Raw genomic sequence first — 5,211 nt, 5'->3', positions numbered from 1 at the left:
ATTGCCCTAAGTTTCTCTCTTATACTTCCTTTGTAGCATCTTACAGGTTTTGGTATGTTGTGTTTTGATTTTCATTTGCTTTAACAAATGTTTTGATTGCCTCAATTTCTTCAGTGACCCAATAGTACAGTGGTTCTCAACCTGTGGGTCATGACCTACAGGAACTATATTAAAGGGCCACGGAATTAGGAAGGTTGAGAACCACTGCAGTAATCATTCAGCAGCACGTTGTTTAATTTTCTTGTATATGATCAGTTTCTAAAGCTCATTTTGTTATTGTTTCCAGTTTTGTTCCATTGTGGTCTGAGAAGGTACTTGATAGGATATCGATATCTCAAAATTCATTGAGAATCATCAGTATGTGATTAGATGCTTTTCTGTTGCTGTTCTTAGAATTCTTTCTTTGTATTTCATTATAATCTACTGTGGAGAAGACCTTTCTGAATTCCATCTGCTTGGGGGATATCTCAGTTTCCTGTATTGGAATGTCTAAATCTCTTGCTAGACATGGGAAGCGCTTAGCTATTATTTTGTCAAATAAATTTTCTATTTCTATGCTTTTCACATTGCGTCTGGAACACTGAAAATTTGAATATTTGGCTATTTTGTGGTGTCCTATATGTCATATAGTCTTTGTTCACTCTTCTCTATTCTTTTTTCTTCATTTTTGTCTGGCTAGGTTATTTCAAAAGACCTGTCTTCAAGCTTAGAATTTTTTCTTCTGCTTGATCTAGTGTATTTTTGAAGTTTTTGACTGGATTTTGTATTTCCTTCTATGAATTATTCAGTTCTAGAATTTGTTTTTTTCTTTTTAATGATATTTATTTCATTGATATATTTCTCATTTGTATCCTCAATTTTTAAAATTTATTTGTAATGTTTGCCTGTAATTTCTTTTATCTTGCCAAGCTTGTTCAATATTATTATTTTGAATTCCTTTTCCAGAATCTGATAAATTTCTTTTTCATTGAAATCTGTTGCTGGAAAATTATTGTGTTCGTTTGCTTATTCATGTTTCTTGTGTCCTCACACTGATATCTTTATATCTAGTATAACAGTTGCCTCATCCAATATTTTAAATTTCCTTTTTAAGGGAATGATATTTTCCTGAAGATATATTCATGGTGTTGGTTGAGCAGGGCATCTTGGTCTTGATTCTGGGTGCATGCAATGGCATACTTCCTCTTTTATTTCATTGGCTGTGGACAGCAACAGTCATCAGTGGTTTGTGGAGAATATGAAGAATTTTTGCTGGGCTTAGGGATGCCAGGTGAGCCAGGTAAGCCAGTCCTCAAGTTCCTGTGGTGACTGCAGAGGACTGAGCTTGCCTGTTCTTGGTCCCCAGGGTGGTGAACATTGGCACCAATGTTAGTGAGTTCAGGTATGTCAATTCTTGGGGCTCCAGTGGCTTTCTTGGGTGTTAGCAGCAACAGTGGTTCAGTTGGGTGGGAAGGTCCTTGGGTTACTAGGCAGTGGGTGTGGTGTGGGTGATGGCAATAGCAGTGGTGGGACAATCCTCAGGTTCCAAGAGTTCTGCACTGGTCGTAGTGGCTACAATGGGCTGAGTGGGCCAAATTCCAGGCCCACAGGTGGTGTGTGTTGGTAGGTGACAGCTGTGGTGGTAGCAGCAGGCCTCTAAGAGGACTGCTGAGGTGCCAATGATGATTGATGGGGATGATTCATCACCAGATCAATGAACAGCATGCTTGGGCACTAGGGGTAGGGAGTACAAAGCTGGGCCAGACACACCTGTCTTTAAGTTCCATGGTGGTTCATGTAGGTGCTGTGTATGGCAGGCAGGGGTAAGGTGATCTCCACGCCTAGTGTAAATGCTCAAGTTCGGGTAGCATAAGCTATACTGTGGCCCTGCAACTGGGGAGGTGAGGTTTGTCCTTGGGGCATATGAGAATGCATGGATAGTGGAGTCACGGCCAATGGCTCACACTTTGGCAACTGGCAGCAGCATCCAGCTGAGTATCAATGGGTCTCCAGGCATATGGAGAGGCAGGGGCTATTCAACTCCAAGGCAGGATGCAGTCTGGGGGTATGGGCTCTCAGAATGGTGTGCTGAGGTGCTTAGGAGTCAGTGGGTGCATGGGACTCAGAGTGAGTCCCTCTCTGGAGCAATGCCATCACATGGTCTCCAGGAAGTTCTCCATGATAGTCTCAGGGCTCCTGAGGGTTGAGAGGCTCTCCTGTGGTTAGATAGGGAGTCTGTGGTGGGAATGTGGACTGTTATGGGTCTGTCTCCCTTTTAGGGATGACAGGGATTATCAGCCTGGTCCAGGCCCCCAACTGATTCCAGTCAGAGCAGGCTGACTGGCTTCCCTTTCCTTCTTTGGTTTAGATGTTTCCTGTCATTTCTCTAATTGAATTCCAGTGTTCTCTCTTAGATGATCTGTTCAAAGTGTGATTACCTACTCAGTATTTTGGTTCTGATTGGTAGAGGAGGAAAGTCTAAGTGAACCCCTCAATAAAAGTCATTGATTAAAAAAAGAAAATAGAGCTGATTCTGGATAAACTACCCTGTGAACTTCAGTTTTCCTAAACACTGGCCACTCATCTTCCTCATGATCTTTTCTTATTTTCTGACTTGTCACTCCCAGGAAGCTTCCAAAACACCCAGATCTTTGTTCATTTATTATTTATTATAAAAGTAATTTCAGCTTTGTTTCCTTCTCAAAAATAAGGTCCATTCCCTAGAATAAACATATTTTCAAAGGCTGGGCATGGTGGGTCACACATGTAATCCTAGCACTCTGGGAGGCTGAGGCAGGTGGATTGTCTGAGTACTGGAAGTTGAGACCAGCCTGCGAAAGACCCCTAGTCTCTTAGTCCAGCATGGTGGCAGACACCTATAGTCCCAGCTACTCAGGAACCTGAGGAAAGAATATCTCTGGAACCCAGGAATTTGAGGTTGCTGTGAGCTGTGATGATGGCATAGCATTTGACCCCAGGGTGATGGAGTTAGACTCGGTCTCAAAATAAATAATAAATACATAATTAATTCAACCCACCCTTCCATTGCCTTTTTGGCAAAATCATCTAACCTATAAAATAACTTTCTTTCCTTTTTTCTTTTTTTGAGACAGAGTCTCACTCTGTCCCCCTGGGCAGAGTACAGTGGCATCATCATAGCTTACAGTAACCTCATACTCCAAGGTTCCAGAGATCCTCTTGTCTATAGCTGGGACTACAGGCACCTGCCATGAGCCCAGCTAGTTTTTCTTTTTATTTTTAGTAGAGATAGTGTCTCACTCTTACTCAGGCTGGTCTCTTACTCCTGAGCACAAGTGATCCTCTTGACTCGGCCTCTCAGAGTGCCTTGAATTATAGGCATGTGACCCATCATATCTGGTCCTATAAAGTAATTTTCAATTTAAATAATCCAATATTCGTCACTTCATTTAGCACTAAACAACAAATTGAAATGAAGTGGTAATAATTAGATATTGACTTTTCTGTTTTGAGCCTGAAAGTCAGTACTTACATATAAAAATATTTAATCATGAATTTATGACCAAAACAAGTTATCTGAGGAGAAATTTCAGTCAGAATTGAAATTACTTTCAGTAATTATGCTTATTTGAATGACTTTGCCTGGGAATTTTTAACTGTGCACAAAACACTAAAAATTTTCCATGAAGGGCAAAGAACAAATCCAAAGTGCATTTTGATGGTAATTTCTCAATGGGTATTTTGTAAGGGCCTGATCGTAATGTTGACATAAAGAGTGCAATTGGTTTCATAAACCTGGAAGCTCCTACTTGGGTTCCAGCTCTATCAGTGGGTTACCTCCTAAACACTGACAATCATTTTGTGTTCCTACTTTAATATTTGAAAAATAATCCTTTTGGAAAAACCACCCTTGCCAACCTGCTGAGATTCAGGCAACAGCCACAATCCACAGCCACATGTGTGAATGAGAAAAGCTTTGACATAATAAACCCAATCACCACCCCATTCTAACTGCCTTAGAGCCTTTGACCAAGAACTACCTAACTGATCCCAACAGGTAAACATAATTGATTATGTAGTAATTTATTTACTGATAATGAGTATTTGCTGAACATTTGCTTATGTGCCAGAATAATTCATTGGCTCGTGATATGAAGATGGTACTTGCTTTCCTGGAGCTCATAGATCCATAGAGAGGACCTAATAATACCAGTGGTAGTGCAACAATAACAAAATAGTAAGTATATAAACAGATAAATTATCTTATTTTACTTATTATAAAGGAAATAATGTGATATATACGGGTAAATTATCTAATTTCATTTATTGAATTTCATAATGTGTTGTGAAGGTAGAAAATGGATAAACTTGTTCTGATTGATCCAGAACTTCTTTTGTTCCTTTGTTCTGTTTTGCTTAGTTGGAAGGAAACAAAATAAACACAAAGGAAAAACAAAAACAAAAGCAAAAATATTAAGTCCATAAGATAGCAGACTGGAGTTCATTGCAAATGGTGCTGAAGCAAACTTGAATTGCAGCTAAGAAATAGTGTAGGTGAAAGCTAGAGTAGGCTGGAATTGCCCCCTAAAATCTCCAGAGGGTTATGGCCCTGAGTTTCAGCTTCCCTGTTGCAATGCACACCTACTCTGGCCAAAGGAGATTGGAATGTTCAGCAGAGAAGATAAGAAAGTAGTCTGGGAAATATCTAGTTAGAGGTCAGTAGCTTAGAGACAAGAATATAAATGAAACTAGAAAATAATTAATAGTTGCCCCCCACAGATACTCAGCAGCTGCAGGTGCCTTGACCTGGAGGCTGTAACTTTCCCTCATCATCTGTCCCCCAAAGTATTTGATTTGTAGCTGAGTACTCCCCTGTCCTTCAGCCTGGGAACTTTCTTCCCTAAACAAAGAACTGCCTGTTTAATTGGAGTATGATGCTGTTACCTTTTCACTTTTTGCTTTTTAAGAACATGCCCCAGATTTTCTAAATAAATAAAGCCCTGAACCCTTGGCTTGAGATGGCTTCTGTTAGCCTAACGAGGGGACTGGAACAGTGTTGTCACTCACGGATTAGAACACTGTGTGTGTGTCGGGGTGTGGGGGGGTGAGTGTATGAGATTTTCTCAGTACTTCTCTCCCATTTTCTGCCAGACCCAGGGTGCTCAGGTCAGGTTCTTACTTGAAGAGGAACACCCAATCCACCATGTAGCAGCTTGGTTCCTGGGTTTCTACAGAGTAGGTTAGTCCATCTCA

The sequence above is a fragment of the Otolemur garnettii genome, unplaced genomic scaffold, assembly GCF_000181295.1.
Source record: "Otolemur garnettii isolate 467f Iridium unplaced genomic scaffold, OtoGar3 scaffold00339, whole genome shotgun sequence".
NCBI classification, from domain to species: domain Eukaryota; kingdom Metazoa; phylum Chordata; class Mammalia; order Primates; family Galagidae; genus Otolemur; species Otolemur garnettii.
The sequence above is the reverse complement of the archived record's forward strand: the minus strand, read 5'-3'. Positions refer to the sequence as shown.